Raw genomic sequence first — 17,628 nt, 5'->3', positions numbered from 1 at the left:
ACCCAGAAGTTTGAGGTTACAGTGAGCTACAAGCTCACCACTGCACTCTGTCCTGGATGACAGAGCAAGACCCTGTTTCTATAAAAAAATAAAAATAATAATAAAGAAATACAAATTTGGTCAAGTTCCATCTCATTAAAATTATTATTATTTTTTATTATGCTTTAAGTTCTGGGATACATGGGCAGAACGTGCAGGTTTGTTACATAGGTATACATGTGACATGGTGGTTTGCTGCAACTATCAACCCGTCATCTACCTTAGGTATTTCTCCTAATGCTATCCCTCCCCTAGCCCCTCATCTCCCAGCAGGCCCATGTGTGATGTTCCCCTCCCTGTGTCCATGTGTTCTCATTGTTCACCTCCCACTTATGAGTGAGAACATGTGGTGTTTGGTTGTCTGTTCCTGTGTTAGTTTGCTGAGAATTATGGTTTCCAGCTTCATCTATGTCCCAGCAAACGACATAAACTCATTCTTTTTTATTTCTGCATAATATTCCATGGTGTATATGTGCCACATTTTCTTTATCCAGTCTGTAATTGATGGGCATTTGGGTTCATTCCAAATCTTTGTTATTGTGAACAGTGCATGTGTCTTTACAGTAGAATGATTTATAATCCTTTGGGTATATATCCAGTAATGGGGTTGCTGGGTCAAATGGAATTTTTGGTTCTAGATCCTTGAGGAGTCACCACACTGTCTTCCACAATGGCTGAACTAATTTACACATCCACCAACAGTGTAAAAGTGTTTCTATTTCTCTACATTGTCTCCAGCATCTGTTGTTTCCTGACTTTTTAATATTTGCCATTCTAACTGGCATGAGATAGTATCTCATTTTGGCTTTGGTTTACATTTCTCTAATGACCAGTGATGATGGGCTTTTTTTCATGTTTGTTGGCCACATAAATGTCTTCTTTTAAGAAGTGTCTGTTCATATCCTTCGCCCACTTTTGGATGGGGTTGTTTATTTTTTTCTTGTAAATTTAAGTTAATTTTAGATTCTGGATATTAGCCCTTGTCAGATGGGTAGATTGCAAAAATTTTCTCCATTCTGTAGGTTGCCTGATAACTCCGATGATAGTTTCTTTTGCTGTGCAGAAGTTCTTTAGTTTAATTAGATTTCATTTGTCAATTTTGACTTTTGTTATCATTGCTTTTGGTGTTTTAGTCATGACGTCTTTGCCCATGCCTATCTCCTGAATGGTATTGCTTAGGTTTTCTTCTAGGTTTTTTATGGTTTTAGGACTTATGTTTAAGTCTTTAATCCATCCTGAGTTAATTTTTGTATAAGGTGTAAGGAAGGGGTCCAGTTTCAGTTTTCTGCATATGGCTAGCCAGTTTTCCCAACACCATTTATTAAGTAGGGAATCCTTTCCCCATTTCTTGTTTTTGTCAGGTTTGTCAAAGATCAGATGGTTGTAGATGTGTGGTGTTGTTTCCGAGGCCTCTGTTCTGTTCCTGTGGTCTATATATCTGTTTTGGTATCAGTACCATGCTGTTTTGGTTACTGTAGCCTTGTAGTATAGTTTGAAGTCAGGTAGCATGATGTTTCCAGCTTTATTCTTCTTTGCTTAGGATTGTCTTGGCCATACAGGCTCTTTTTTTGGTTTCATATGAAATTTAAAGTAGTTTTTTATAATTCTGTGAAGAAAGTCAATGGTAGCTTCATGGGAATAGCATTGAATCTATAAATAACTTTGGGCAGTATGGCCATTTTCATGATATTGATTCTTCCTATCCATAAGCATGGAATATTTTTCCATTTCTTTGTGTCTTCTCTCATTTCTTTGAGTAGTGGTTTGTAGTTCTCATTGAAGAGTTCCTTCGTATCCCTTGTAAGTTTTATTCCTAGGTATTTCATTAAAGTTCCATCTCTTATTAAAATCTTTAAGAAATTCTTGCAAATTTTAGAATAGAGTTCTAAGTCCTCATTTTAGTTCTTAAGACTTTTCCTCTGCTGGCCAGTAGCTGCCTGCAGTCTCATGTTCTGCTGTCCATTACATCAACTTTTTTGTAGCCACACTAAACTATTGGGATAAACCAGATTTCTGTGATCAATGCATTTTCTGGCTCTGCAAAGAGAATGCTTTTGTCTGTAATTTTCTCTTTTCCTGATACAATTAGCTAATTTCTACTTTCCCTTCGGAACAAAGATTACAAATTACTCTCCTCAGAAGCCAGTTCTATGCCTCCCATTCTCATATACAAGTTTTATCCCAAGATCAGTCAGTTTTTCCTTTGTTCTCATAACTAAAGAGTCTGGAAAAGCTAAATATCCACTTTTTCAGCTTGTCTATAGCTAAGGGTTCTTTGTGACACTCATGAGTAAAGTAAAGGAATGATTTCTTGGGGTGGCAAGGGAAGTTTTGTTTTTCTACGTATTTTCATTCTTTCTTTATTTGTCCTCCTTGGAAGAGGACGAGTTGCTCAGAGTGTCAGTACTCTTGCTGCAATAAAGGAAAGTCCAAAAAATGCCAGGTGTTCTTTCCAATCCAAACATTATTTAGTCACTAAACCTACACTAACATTGACCCATAGTCTGAATTTTTTTTATGTGAGAAAAAAGATTGCTGTTATCATAGTAGGCTTGGTTTGCTATTCCTTACATCTAAAACATTCATTGTTCTTTTGCATTCAATGAAATTAATAATTTATAACATATTTTTTGATCCTAGAGAGCAACATCTTAAGAGATAATATCTTTGGGATTTGCACTGAGCAAACAAAATCTTGCTTTTGAATGAATAAATAAGCAAATGCTGAACTTTTATACTTAATCTATACTATTTATAGTACTAATTTGGGAAAATTTAATTACATTATTTTATTCTTAGGAATCCTGAAAATATGTTTTCCATTTGGTGACAACAATAAGGTAATTTCGAATAAAATGTAACTTGATTCTACTTCCAAAACTGAATTTATGCATTTATTTAGTTATATTCTTTTGCCAATCCACTGAGCAAATAATTTTCTGATCTTGACCATTTACTTGTTTATTGATTTGAATAAATTATTTACTTTTCAGAAAAGAGTAAAGTCTTAGGAGGAATTTGAATTATGACACGTAGATGTGGAGTTTATACTGATGCTGCATAGGGTCTGAAAAATTTGCAGAGTATAGCTAAACTATGAATAAAAGTATTTTTAAAACTACTTTAAACTAGAAAAGTGTATCCAATTTGTAACATCATTAAAAGCAAGTAGATTGTATTTGTTGTAGTTGATCCAAAACACGATAATGGTGTGAAAAATACACATTAAAACAGCAACAGATCCAGCACTTACTAAATTTGGAAATGAGTACAATTGATCAACCATATGCAAACATACTAGAAGACAATGCATGAGCATGCATGTGAATCGAGTAGCACAAACACATTTTAGCGCGTTTCAGTTATTCCATGCAGTCTTTTCACCCTATATCTCTCAATATTAATAAGAATTTTTTTCTGTAGTATGATCTAAAGTATTAAATTTGGCTGCATTATTGCCTTAATAGGTGTTTTGTGGAGAAATATAATAAAAAAATACTAGGAACGTACTATAAGTGTTTTTCACATGACAATTTATTTGTCTCAAAACCTTAGCATGACTGCTGAAAATGATGTAGGGTCTCCAAATTGTTTTTGTCAATCAACTTTTTGGGCAAAGAATATTGTGAATGAAGAACTCTGCCAAGTCTTCATCTGAAATTACAAATTAAATAAAAATTTTGTTTTAAAACAATGCCCAGAAAATCGCAACAAAAATAACATAACTATTTTTAAACTCTGTGGGATCTCCATAGAGAAATTTGTCATTTTAATTCTTCAGATAATCTCTACATATTTGTTTATTTCTGAGTAACAAATGATGAGTTTTTGTTAACACAAAGTCAATTTATTTTTTCAATCAGCATGGTTTTCTGACATCATGAAGCAGACTTTTTAAGTTATTTGACAATGATAGAACCATTGGAACCTTAATTTAAAAATATTTTTAAATTCATGGAGTCCAATCCTCATTTGAAAGGAAGAGGGGAAAACACATTTAGTTGTATTTACGTGACTTTGAGATTCTTCTCATGTCACTTAAAACTTTTGGGGTTTATTTGATACTTTGCAAAAGGAGTTCCTAAGTAAAGTCCTGCTGTAAGCTGAGTATGTGAATAACAACATGGATTAAAAAGTGACTCTAAATCTTTACCAAAATGTCTTCTTATTCTATCATACTTCCAAGTATTAGAATATCCTCAAGTAAATTTGTTTACTACTCCAAATAATTCCTGAAAATGTAAATTTCACAAGAGGAAAAAATGAACTTGAGTCATTCAATCTGTTGAAAGCATCACATTTTATTCTTCTTTTCTTTTTTTTTTTTGAGGTGGAGTCTCACTCTGTCGCCCAGGCTGGAGTAAAGTGGCATGATGTCGGCTCACTGCAGCCTCCACTTTACAGGTTCAAGCTATTCTCCCACCTCAGCTACCCAAGTAGCTGGGATTACAGGTGCCCGCCACCATGCCTGGCTAATTTTTGAATTTTTAGTAGAGATGGGGCTTCACCATGTTGGCCAGGCTGGTCTCAAACTCCTGAACTCAGGTGATCCGCCCGCCTCTGCCTCCCAAAGTGCTGGGATTAGAGGCATGAGCCACCGCTCGCGGTCTTATTATTCTTAAAAACAAACTACCAAAAATCATCTTAAAGGCTATACCACAGTCTTATGTATCATTCATTCATGAGTTTATTGAACATATGTTTGTGAATATGACCATGTACAATGTGACTTACCATATAAACAAATACCCAGAGTTCCTGTTCTTATGGAAATTATATTGTTTGGGAGGAGACAGATAATAAACAGATATGCAAATTAATCTGTAACATAGCTTGTGACTGTGAGAATAAAAAGAATAATCAACTAGGGTAATAGAACAGAAAATGACTGTGTGTGGGAGGCACTGCTGTGTTTGATAGGGTGTTTAGAGTAGAGCCTACTGCTTAGATGACATGAAAATAGACAAAGTGAAAGAGCCCAGCTATGCAGATACCTGGAGAATGAGTGTTTCAGACCGAGAGAAGAGCTTGATTAAAGGCCCTGAGGGAAGGGCACTTTTAGAATATTTAAGATCCTCAGGAGACCAGAGTGGTTGGAGCAGTATTAACTGGGGATCAGAACTATGGCTTGGGACTTACATGGACCAGTGCCTTTAAGAACATGATACAAAGCTTGAATTCTTTATTTCCATTTTGAGAAGCCAAGGTTATTTATTTTAAGAGAAATAAAACATTAGAAAATGTAAAGCACAAATATTTAAAAAGTTTCTGCAAGTAGCAGATAAAATTACTAAATTTAAAAAGCAGACAATTTCAGAGATAATTATTTTCCTTTTCTTTTTTTAAACTCACAGCTTACTTGAAGACTAGCTCCATGGTGAATTCTGACCTAAGCAGTTTTAGTATAATAATGTGAGTTAATGAAGAAAATTACATCCCTATACACAATTCGTTTATTGTTTATGCATCCATTAGTTTATATAAATTTACAAGGGAAAACATATCCACATAGTCCAATCCTACCCAGGGAAACTCCTTAACTATGTTAGAAAATTGCTACTAGGATTAGGTTCATTTACTAATCTAGGCAATAGATTTTGTACTCACCAAGGAATCTACAAGTAAAATCTCACAGCAGGTGCAGCTGCAGGTAGCAGTGAAGCTTTCCAAATAGCCACGGAAGCTGCCAGTGTAGAAGATCTTATGTCATCTGGCAAATATCTCTAATGGACAAGAATCGCTGTGGGGCAAAAAATTCTCTTTTATGTAGAGATGGAAAAAAATGCTATTAAGCTTTGTATTTTCTTTTTTTTTTCAGTTCCAACAAATGGCAGATAGACTTTTTTCCCTTGGAAAAAGAGTCTTAAGATGTTTCTTTAAAATAAATTTAAAATATTTTTGATGATTTATGCTGAAATGGATCTGCATTAAATTTGTAATTGCTGAATAATTTAAATGTTAAATGATTAAAATAATTGCCATAAATTTCATAGCATGTGTTTTGAATACGTTTCACCTAAAATGCGACATTATGTACCTTATAGTTTCTCCCAAGATGTAAAGCATCATCTTCTGATTGAGAGCCAGAAAAGTCAGGCAAAAGGCAACCAAATGAAAGAAATCTCTTCAAAGGTTTCTATAAGTAGAATAGAGGGAATGTTTAGTGTTGTCAATTGAGAATAAGTATTTCTTCCTGACCACTCGTTAATTTTAACTAGTGGGTTGTGGTGTTTGTGAGACAAGGTAATGGGATAAAAATCATACATGTTCCTAGGATTTCTGCAGATTTAAACACATCACTCTGGAGAATGTGCTGTGAACTTTTCTTTCTGCATTTTTTCTTTTTTAGAATCACACATTTGAATTATCATGGTCTATTCGAGTCGGAATACTGCTAGCTGTGCCCCCTCTTAATGCTCCTCAAGGACATGGGAGTCATTGTTAACACAAAGATTTGGGAAGGGACAGGAGAATGGGTTCTTCCTCTCCTGCTTCTTCCCTTTGCTATTTTCTCTGTCTACTCAGGACCCACATTAAGAAAGGCACCCTGCAGCACTGGAAGATTTTTTTGTTGTTGATTTATACAAGCTATTGAAGAAATTATGTTTATCAAGCGTATCATCACGAAACTATTTTTAACGATTATAGAAACATAAGTCTTTAATGTTCTTATTAAATTTAAGATGTTGGAACACATTTTTAGGAAGTGATAATAGTGAGAAGTTGAGAAGTCTCAAGGCAAAATAGTTGAGCAAATATGAATTAGAATTAAAAGGAAAAACCTGCCTAAACACAAAATTATTCTTTTTCTTTTTTAAAAGAGAGTAAAAAAGGAAAAACATCTAATGGTTTAGAAACCTAATGAAGAAAATGTACAATAGAAGTGATCAATGCTGAGAAGTTTAGGAACAGAAATATGTTTATGTTCTTTGAATCTTAGATTAGGTGTTCATCTGTTCTGGGCCCAGTTTAGGTTATTTTTCTTGGAATAAATCCTGGATTAAAAAAAAACTCATTGTATTAATTATTTGTTTAAAAAATTTATAAAGAGAACCCAGAGTATTTTAGTCTCCTGAAAGTATTTGAAAATTCAGTAGATTCTGAATTTTCTAATTTATCATTCAGATTATGGAATTTTAAATGGAGTTCAAAGTTGGTTCGTTAATTTTTATATCTAACATTGTAGTATCCTTCAACATATCATATAAAAAGAATGTTAAGAGAGCACCCACTTGTATAGTATGAGGTTTAGTAAATAAATTAAAATAGAAAATAGAAAAAGTAGGTCACTGGAGCTTAGTATAGAACTTCGAGTAAAATCAATATTAGCGTGATTAAAGAGGTTTAAGATGGGGATGAGGAAGGTGATAAGGAAGATAGGATGGTCTGGATAAGGAAAAACGACTTTAACTTATAAGCCTATATTCCCCATGAGCTGAAATATTGCAAGCTGGAGACACACAAAAGACATTTTGAATGTTATGGCAATCCAGGTGCTAGCTATTTTCTCTCTAAAAATTTCTCCCATATGTGCAACAGTTTGTGAGTACTCAATGCCCAAGGACACTCTTCAAAGAAAGAAAGAACATGTGTTACCTAAGTTGAAAATACAGATTTCAAATAAGCCATTCTTACTTAACCTACAAGTTGTAAAATGCCTTAATTTTGCTTTCCGGAAAAGATATGAATTGTACAATTATTTATTCACAATTATTACAATATCCTTGTCATTTGAAATGCATTTACACGAAGCAAAGAGTTAAATTCTTTGCAGGACTCAGAACAATAGGTGATACCTGTTTATTATATGTATGAGGGTTCAAGTTAGCCACAGGCTATGAAAGTTTTCTAACTCTATTTTCTGTAAAACTTACTATTATAATTTGATTCTTTTGATTTTCTTTATTATTGTAATGTAATTTTCTATATGTACAAAAGATTATATTTAATTATAAATATATGCTATGAAATATAATACAATAAAGCCACTACTCAGGTCAGAACATTACCACATTTTTGCAGCTACCTAAGCTCTACTCAGAATTAGCCATCATTCTGAATTTTGTGTTGGCAATTCCCCATTGCTTCTGAGAACAACACAATACAATTCAAACAACAAGAAATTTAATTGAATCACAGGATTAACTCTCCCTATTTGTCCCTTTGCTGATTTCAATGCCTGACATAACTGATCCTATTTGCAAACCTCTGGTAAAAGATATATATATATATCTCATATATTAATATTTTCACATATATTCATCTGTATTCATATATATTCATATACTTATTCATATTTATATATTATTTTTATTCTTTTAATTGTTTATTTTGTTGAAATTTAAAAAGAAAATAATTAAGGAAAAAATAATCATAAAGCCTTCTACATAAAAGCAACAGTTATTAACATTTGCTAAACATCATTTTACATATTTATCTTTCCATAGATATAGATAGGTGGACTAACAAAAATATGATCTTAAAATATAGTTAAATTTAAGTAAAATATATTAAATTTGCATTTGGTGTGTAAATATAGTGAAATGAATTGATAACCTGAGGAAATGAAATGTTAGATAAAATGAGTTAGAGACAAAAGTGGTTAGCGTACAGTCCACCTGATAAAAAGAAAAATTGTAAAAAATATTAAAGTTGTAGTCACCGTATCTCTTAAAGTAATTATTTTGCTATCATACTATATTTATTTTTACCCTGCTATGAGAGATGAGAAAATTAGCGCTTAGATCTCCAACCCTTTCTTCATTTCTATTACAGTAAGTCCATATTAGATTTTCCTGAGAATTAGAATTCTTTATGTTCTTTCCACTTGCAGATACAAACTATTGCAGGAAAATTTTTTCTATTTGCAAACGTTTTTTTCTGTCTCATTGCTCTATATTGGTTATGAGGAAACTGAAAGGTAGACCTCCTTGGTTCAAAACCTAATTGTTTTTATTTATTAATTTTGTTTTCAAATTAAAAATTGTGTATATTTAAGATGCGCAATTTGATGACTTTCTTCTTGTGGTGAGAACAAAAAGTTTCTAAAGTTTGGCAAATTTCAATTTATACATTACAATATTGTTAATATAATTCACACTGTTACACATTAGGCCTTTAGAACTTACCTTGCATAACCGAAACTTTGAACCCCTTAACCAACATCTTCCTCTAGTCCCTGCTAACCGCCATTCTACCCTCAGTTTCTAAGAGTTTAACTCTTAGATTCCACTTATAAATGAGATCATGGAGCATTTTTCCTTCTGTGTCTGGCTTATTTTACTTAGTGTAGCGTCCTCTGGGTTTATCTGTGTTGTCTCAAATGTCAGGATTTCCTTTTTTTAAAGGCTGAATACAATTCCATTGTGTGTGTGTGTGTGTGTGTGTGTGTGTGTGTACGTATCACATTTTCTTTGTTCATTCATCCATCAACAGACTTTTTTTCCCTAAATCTTGGCTATTGTAAATAATACTGAAATGAACATGAGAGTGTAGATATCTATCTAATTTTCCTTGGGGAGATGGAACTCTTCTTGGTAGCAGGGGTAGCCAGCAGGGCATTTGCCCATTTCATGAAGCTAAGATGCTATAAAAAACATGATTAGGGATTCAGAGATAGGAAATTATTCCAACATAACTTTAAAGCCTATTCATGACACCCAGATTCAATCTTCTTTTATCTTATTTGGAATACTGATAGATAAGTTATTCCCGGAATTATCTTACAGACATCATACCACAGCAAGCAAATATGATTTGTAAGCAAAACTGATTTTCAACAAGAGACCTGTAGAGGTGACGTATTCTTTTACTATTCACATGAAGATTGTGTAGCCAATTGTTTGGAAGGGTCTCAGAAATTTAGCACATTTGGTGTGAGAACCATAGGCACCGTCAATGAATTCCATCTGTTTCCAGGAGAAGACTCATTACTGGGTGTTACTGGAGAGCATTAGGCCCCAGGGAGAGGATTTCCTGAGACTTTTATTTAATGGTGCTGTATGGAAGAAAAGGAACACACACTCCTTGTGATACTTATTATGTCTTTGACACCACCCCAACTAAAAACCAAATAAACAGCAAACAAATAAAAACAAAGAAATAGACTGAACAGAGTTATAGAAGACAAAGTGACTGAACATTTAGGCAGAGGCTACTTATACTGAAGTTAAGAAAAAAATACTGCTTTGCAGGTTGCTTGAAGGAACAGAGTTTACATTATTTTTCCCAGAGATGGCTATGTGGGTACTGTTTTGATAATTTCCTGGTAGATAGAAGTTGTATTTTATTTTAATAAGAACCGGTATGTTACAATAATATGATAAGAGAAGTGTCTTGAGGACCTCAGCTTTTTTTTGTTTTTTGAGACAGAGTCTCTCTCTGTCACCCAGGCTGCAGTGCAGTGGCGCCATCTGGGCTCCCTACAACCGCCACCTCCCAGTTCAAGTGATTCTTGTGCCCCAGTCTCTGGAGTAGCTGGAATTACAGAAGTGCACCACCACGCCCAGCTAATTTTTGTATTTTTAGTAGAGAGGTGGTCTCCCCATGTTGCCCAGGCTGGTCTTGAATTCCTGGTCTCAACTGATCCACCCGCCTCAGCCTCCCAAAGTGCTGAGATTACAGGCGTGAGCCACTGCACCCAGCCAGCTTTTTTTTTCCTTCTGATTTGCAAAAATGTGCCCTACGGCCTATTGGTAGTCCTGTATGTAGGGCCATCTTTTCTGAATGTTCATATATATAGTCATTTAGTCACCACACTTTCCAAATGAGAGTGGAATTATTGTATCTAATTTTCAGGCCAAGATAAGAAAGGAGCTAAATTATTTACCCAAGGTCCCAGAAAAAATAAAGAATGAAATATTTAATTTCAGGAAATTGTGCACTTGTATAAGTTTAACCACTCGCTCTCTAGCCACGCACAGTAGGAGGGATGGGAGAGGAGATCTGATTTATATCATTTGACAATCTTCAGTGTCAATACTGCTACCATGTCAGATATCAAGCTTGCCTATATGATGCCATTGAATGTGGAGTTTCGGGAGTGGTGCCATAGTATTCTATGGTATTTATATTATACGGGTACATTAGATATAAATGGCATCACAAATATAAAAAATGGTAAAATGTAGTGAAAATAAAAGGTGATGGGTTTTGAGTATTTCTAACCTTTGTTTCTAATATTTAATTGTAAGTTTATACAGTTTAGTTTTTAATTATGTATGTGTTTAACTACAACTAGCAAAATCCCTGAAGATTTAACAGTCGGCTCTCTTGAACTGGTATGAATCAGCCCCAGACCACCACTGTGCCCAGGTCGGTTTACTAGGTTGTATTAGAGTATAATGTGGAGAAAAGATCCTGGGGTTACCACACCTGACTTGGAGATGGCCCCACCACCAGCCAACTTTGTGATCAAGGGCACATTATGTCACCTCTCTGGCTCCGGTTTCTTTCTGTTAAATAGGGAAGTTGAAGTCCCTGGCTTTGAAAATTTGTAACCGTGGAAATGGAAAGCTTCTCTATTTACTATCCTGAAAACATTTCCATTGTCTCATTAAAGGCAAACTACTCAGCTTAAAGTGGTTTGTACCTAGCACTTTGGGAGGCTGAGTGTGGATTGCCTGAGCTAAGGAGTTCCAGAGCAGCCTGGGCAACATGCAAAACCCCGTCTCTACTAAGAATGAAAATAAATAATAATAAAATAAATAGCTGGCATGGTGGTGCAGGCCTGTAGTCCCAGCTACTCGGGAGGCTGAGGCATGAGAATCGCTTGAACCCGGGAGGCGAAGGTTGCAGTGAGCTGAGTTTACATCACTGCACTCCGCCCTGAGCGGCAGTGACACTCTGTCTCAAAAATAAATAAATAAATAAAATGGATTGTAAGAGTGAGAGACTGCTTCTCAAAGGCTTGCTACTCCATGTCCCCTTAGGACACTCCAAGGAACTCTTAATTTCTGAAGTATTTTCTGTTATAATATTCTTTGATCGAATGTGTTTAGTACAAGCAATGGCACATTTAGACGTTATACTACTAAATCTGTTTCAAGTTACCTTCAAGGTAAAGTACTTATGACTCACTCTCCTGCTTTAGTTGCTCTTAGCAGCTAAACTAAACGCACACAAGGAAAGTTAACATTTCCAAATAGAACACCTGATTTTTTCCTCCAACCACCTTGCTCCTGATCCTTATCTCAGTTTATGGAGCCGCCACAATTCAACCATTTCTAAGGATAAATACCTTGGAATTTTCCTTGACGCTTCTGTTTTTCTCACATTAGATCTCTAATCGTCAGTAAGTTGTGTTGCTGCTACCTTCATTTTCTTAGTTATTTATTTTTAAAAAATGTTACTAGCCAATATGGAGGTACCAGGCACAGTTCTAGGTTTTACAGATAGAGAATAAACTACAACCCCTGCTCTTAGGAAAATTCTATTCTAGTACAAGGAGAAAGAAAATAAACAATAACCAAATCAAACACTTGTTAATAGCGTGTCATGTATAAATCAATTCTGTGGAGAAAAAGAAAATCTGGTAAGTGGCTAGAAACTGATAGGAAGTGGTGGGAATTTGATAGGAGAAATGCTCTCTAAGAAGACAAAATGAGAGCAGAGACCTAAATGAAAAGGGGAACCTGCTATTTGGAATACCTGAGGAAAGATTGTTTCAACGCTACGTGCCAAGACTTTGGGGTGGGGCCATGCTTGACATTTTTGAGGGGCAGCAAGGAAGCCAGTGGGTTTGGAGCAGAAGGAATGCAGATGGGCTCAACAGAAGACAAATATGGCATGACAACCAGTCATGCAGAGTATGATGAGAATACCTAGGATAAGAACTTTGGTTCTTATTCTGAATTTAGGTCTTAAGCATTGTTGTGTCTTGATTAGAGGTATTTTGTAAAGACTCGTCATTCAGGTTAGTGAGCAATTACAGGTTTAGGGGAAACTGACTTTAGGGTAGCAAGTAAGGAGCAGTTAGATGGTTGTTGAAATTATTTCAGTTAAGTGAGGGTGGCGTCTTGAACCAGTGTGGGGGCAGTGATGATGCTGAGAAAGTATCAATTTCTAATTATAGACCTACATCATTAGGTCCATGATGGGGACCCTAATGTTAATTTGTTGCACTCTTTTTCTTGCCTTATTTGAACCATCCATATCAGGCACCTTGCTATTCCACAAGCTTTCCAAATCACTTTATCACTTGGCTGCTTCGAGCCCTTTGAATGTGATTTTTTTTCTCTTTCTGGAACACTGGTTTCCCTAGGAGTCTCACAGCATTTTTTACTCCCTTTAGGTTCTTTCTCTGTGGGCACCTGAAAAATACCTTCCCTCTCTATCCTATCTAAAATACCAGCCACCATCATTCTTTAGTCTCCATTCCAATTTAACTTGTCAACATAGCACTTAATATTACTACTTCAGATATATTACATATTTATTTCATGTTGTGAATATCCCCCATGCCATGACACTTTGCTTTGTTCACCACTGTCAAAACCGAATCCAACTTTCTAAAAACATTGTGTCATTTCCCCATTTACAAACCGAATCATTTTGTATTTCCTAAAGTACTGATTGTCATATGGCACTGATAAATGCAATGACCACACCCTGATAAGTACTGCCTTCCAATCACTCAATTTCTCCTATCACTCAGTGTTCAAATTTCAAGTAGGGAAAAAATCCTGCATATACCGCCTTTTTGGCACAGTTTGGCCTTGAAATAATATCCTTTATGTGTCTGTATCTCAGTATGCATTTTCACAGAACCAGCTCCCTGTTTCCAGCCCTGTCTGCCTGGATCTCACCTTGCTGTTCCAGACACAGTGATGCAAGGGGTGAAACACATTGACAAGAGCCAAATTATGACAATTGTGCTTGGCTTCTGCATGAAGGAAAGCACTGTATACACTGGAAGAGTCAGTATTGAAATGTTGCTCTTTGAGCTTTTATGCTGTGGAGATTTGAGGTGTATTTAGCTCAGTAGATTTTTGTCCCCATAAAGGACTTTTGTTGACAATCTGCTTTTCTCCTGTTTGGTATTATTAACCGAACAGTCTGCTTTTGTCAAATTTGCAAAGTAATTGCTGTTTCTCTTTCCTCTATTATATTTCCTTGTGTCTTTATCTTCCTTCTCTTTTCATGATAAGCCTATCTCTCCCCTTCACCACCATCAATATCAACTCCCATTCCATTACTATATGCATTCTAGTTTTTAGTGAATTCATCAGAAAATAACCTAAATAAGTATATTATACTAACTGAATAAACTGTCAATACACCCTGCTACCAACTCCCTCATAACACACACATTCACTTTTACCTCCAAGATTATTCGCTGTCTGAGCTTTAATCTCAGAGAAGCAATGTGAAGAAGTTGGATTTTGTATTGTCAGTTTAACCTAGGGTTCACTCTACAGGTAGAGACAGAATGGAGGAGAATCACGCCACATTCATGAAGCCTTTCTTACTTATTAGAAGGAGAATATAAAGAAATGTAACTTAAGGCCCTTTAAAGATTTTCCGTGCTGTCCAAGAGAACATTTAGCATTTGAGCACTTGAAAAGTAGCTATTACAAATGAGGACATATGATCTAAATTGCATTTATGTATTACTTATTTGAATTTAAATAACCACATTTGGCTAGTGGTTGCTGTATTGAACAGTACAACAATAAGGAACAGAGAGATTGACCAAGAGGGGGTGGGGAATTTTTAGTCGCACGAGTTCTCAGAGATAGGATTTGAAGGAATGGACAGTGCCTTTCTAACCTTACTGCTAGCTCACGCTAAATGTTGCTAAAGATAGGAAGGTTTAGGCCAGTATAAGCCAGGTAGGTGTGACAACCTCCAGATAAGGAAAGATACTGCTGCTCGGCAAATTCTAACGGTGTTTTCTTTGGATATGGCTTAAAGACAAAGTTCTGTTTTATGTTGTTTCCAGTTTCCTTTCCTTAGCTGTCCAAAGAAATATTTGGTTTGAAACAAAAAGCTCACTAATAAAGTAATTATTATGTAACTCACTAGCAATTTTCATTTATGGCTGTCATCTACCTTTCTGAATATTTTCTTTTATTATAACACTAAACCTTTATCATACATATTCAGTCAAGAGGCTAGACTTGTTTAACATGATGATGAAAGCCAGTGTAACAATAACACTGTGCTTTCCATGAATGGATGGAGCAGACCTATTCTAAGTGCTTTGTATATAAATTCCTTTTATGCTGAGGAGTACATATTACTATGATTTTCATACAGATTGGAAAATAATATATTTCTTTACCTACATCCTTAAACTTTCAGGACAAATATTTCAACTACACAAGGAATGCTGAAAACTCTTTACTCCTAAAAATATATATTTTAGCTTTTACAAACTGACTCATTATTCGATAAAAGTTGATACTTATTAAACCTGACATCCAAATATAAATTGATGATACAAAGTACAATTGCTCTTCTATTTAATTATTCAGTATATTTTGTCCACTATTTGTATTATAAATTTTTGTCAGAGAAGTGATATTACAAAAAGATCATCAACTCCTTTGGAATTTTTAGGAAACATTGTGCCTAACAGTTTTTAAGACAAATAGAAGAAAAAGACACCTCTGTAATCTTAACCAAGCTAGTGGACAGAATTTTTATAAGCTATGTATACATTATTCTGTGCTGTAAACTGGTTTTTCTTTATTACTTCCTTAATTATTTTATTATGAGTTTATATTTCCCTTGATTTATTATTTCATAATGTGTGCCCATTATACGTTGTGTAAAGGCCCTGATAATCTACTGATAAAATACCTATGGACCCTGGCGCTAATGTGTTCATAATCTATTAGAAGCAATGTGCAAAATAGAAGCATTTACTTAAGAAATATTTTTAGACTCAATCAATTTTAGAAGCTTAAAATACATTTTTTCAGCAATTCATAATAATCACATCAAGAAATACTTTGTGATATAGCTATGGTCAAATATTCTAATTAATAACCTCATAAGGTTAATCTTCTGAGCCCACTCATCTTCTACACTCACTACACTAGACTTGAAGAGGATGGATATCACAAGTAAGATTTTAATACTCTGTCATAGTGTTTTTCAAAACTGCTGACTGTAAATATGTGTCCTCTGAATTTACATTAGGCAATTATCCATGGAAGTCAAATATCCTCAAGTAACTGGGTAAAATTGCCTTTTGATTAAGCATTTTCTAAAAAAGGCAGAACAGCAGCAGTCTAAATAATTTTTAAATTATAATTACATTCTGTACCTTGATTTTTTTCATTGCAATACTATTAAATGGCTCTTTTATCTGACATAGCTTTAAAGCATTAGTATTTTGAACCTCACTCTTTGAGCAAGAGGATCTGGATTTAAGTCTTAAGCCTCCAGCATCAATTGCTGTTAAATTATTGAAAAGACACAAACCTATATTTTTTTATACCTTTTATATGTTAAACACTGTCCTCAGTCATTGTCATGTCCTATTTTATTTTTATAGTTTATTATACATTTATTATAATTTTTTATAATTAGCCAAAGGTACGTGGGTAGGTAATTGGCAAAACTAGTATTCAAACTCATAGATTTAATCACCAAAATGTACATCTATCTCTTCTCTTTCTGCTTTTCCTTCTTTTACTTGCCCGTCATTACCACTAAGTGTGTCTTTGGGCCACCTCTTCAGCACCTGTGCTAGAAGCAGGGCTATCAAACACATTTCTTCAAAAAATAAACTCACAGACCAGGTAAAAGATTGTGCTGAACTTCACTCTCAATGTTTTATGGAAAACAAAATTTGTTGTTAGGTTTACTGGTATTGGATTCTAGCCAAGTGAATTTATATATATAATAGCATTTTGAAACTGAAGAAGAGATCTCTCTTACCCATAAAACTGTCCCTAAAATTTGCTGCCTAATTTATCAAGTAAAATATAGCACCCACAGTTAAATTTGAATACTTATACTGAAAAAGAATTAGTTACTGTTAATCTGAAATTTAAATTAAACTGAGCATCCTGTATTTTACCTGACACCTTAGGGAAAACAATCTTTCACAAGACTCAAGCGGTCATGACTGCATGTTTTAAAGAGAAGAAAAGTAGTCAATATGACCTTTTATCATCAATCAGTACAAAACATTATGCTGTTTTCATACATCAGAAGCTGCATAAGAACTGAAATAGTCAAGAACTTGATGACATTTTACATGCCAAAGAGGCATGTGGACACTGTCAGGTACCACAAGTATACTGGCACTGAAAATGGCACTCTGTGTATTACATGTCGGTTACATGACCAACTACATTAATAACCCAAATGTATTCAGTCCCCCAGAAGACTTCACACAGCAAGTAACAGAAGAACCCAGAGCTGAAAGTTTAGGTCAGCATTTTGTGAACTCATGATCAGTGTAGTACCAGGTCTCTACGTTGTAAAATCTGTTTTACATATTTCAAAACATTTAAATTTTCTTAGATAAGCACTTTCTTGAATTAAATGTACACTTTCCCATTTTGATTCACATATGATCTTTATTATTTGGTTTCATCATTCAGAGCAGTGACTGAGTAGCCAGACCAGCCT

Source organism: Nomascus leucogenys, chromosome 12, assembly GCF_006542625.1.
Source record: "Nomascus leucogenys isolate Asia chromosome 12, Asia_NLE_v1, whole genome shotgun sequence".
In the NCBI taxonomy this organism is placed as follows: Eukaryota; Metazoa; Chordata; class Mammalia; order Primates; family Hylobatidae; genus Nomascus; species Nomascus leucogenys.
The sequence above is the reverse complement of the archived record's forward strand: the minus strand, read 5'-3'. Positions refer to the sequence as shown.